Source organism: Nelusetta ayraudi, unplaced genomic scaffold (genome assembly GCF_046127955.1).
Source record: "Nelusetta ayraudi isolate G7.1 ecotype Tasmania unplaced genomic scaffold, CSIRO-AGI_Nayr_v1 ptg000139l, whole genome shotgun sequence".
Taxonomy (NCBI): Eukaryota; Metazoa; Chordata; class Actinopteri; order Tetraodontiformes; family Monacanthidae; genus Nelusetta; species Nelusetta ayraudi.
In genome coordinates, this window is record NW_027466189.1 from 102,501 (window position 1) to 103,264 (window position 764).

The following is a 764-nucleotide window of genomic DNA, read 5'->3' on the forward strand; positions in this document are numbered from 1 at the left end:
TCTGCTGCAGATGGCCATTTTCATTTTACACCGTCCAAATTTACAGCTCAGGGCGCTGGGACGAATTCCAAATTGTGTGCAGATACAGGCCTACACTTCAAATAATTATGAGAAAAATCCAACGTAAAGAGAGCACTTCCATTAGGAAATAGTCAACATGAAATTTCGTCTTCTACTGACACCTGCTGGTCAAATTGAATAGTTGCAAATATTGTGAACAAGTTGTCATCTAATTCTAATCCTAAACAATATGGCCATTCCAAGTCAAGTATTAAGACAATTAATCAGGTTTGTACTGCTTGATTGAACACATTCATCCCGTTCCAGTGCACTAAAACCCACTTCCCTTCAGGACCGTGTCAGCGAATCCAAAACTTCCTTGAGTGACGTTGTGTCCCAGCATGCAATGCGAGCTAGCGATTCACAATACTATTCCATCACAAACATGGATGTAAAAAATAAAAAGGGACGAAAAATGAAACTTCAGGAACACCAACCATTGCAATACAAGCAGAACTGGGCCGAAGTTTTATATTATGTACACCAAAATACAGCCTTCTGGTGGACAAGCCATACTATTTAATCAGTGTCTTCCTATGGCACTTCCGTGTGTAGAAACTCGTCGTAGAGGTCACGTGCTGGGTGCTTGTCACCCCACCAACCACCTCGGGGAAGGTCTAACAGGAGAAGCTTGCTGGCGGAAATGATGCACTACAAGTGGATGTGACGCTCATGAGTGCGATGGATGAGGTAGAGCAATGCTC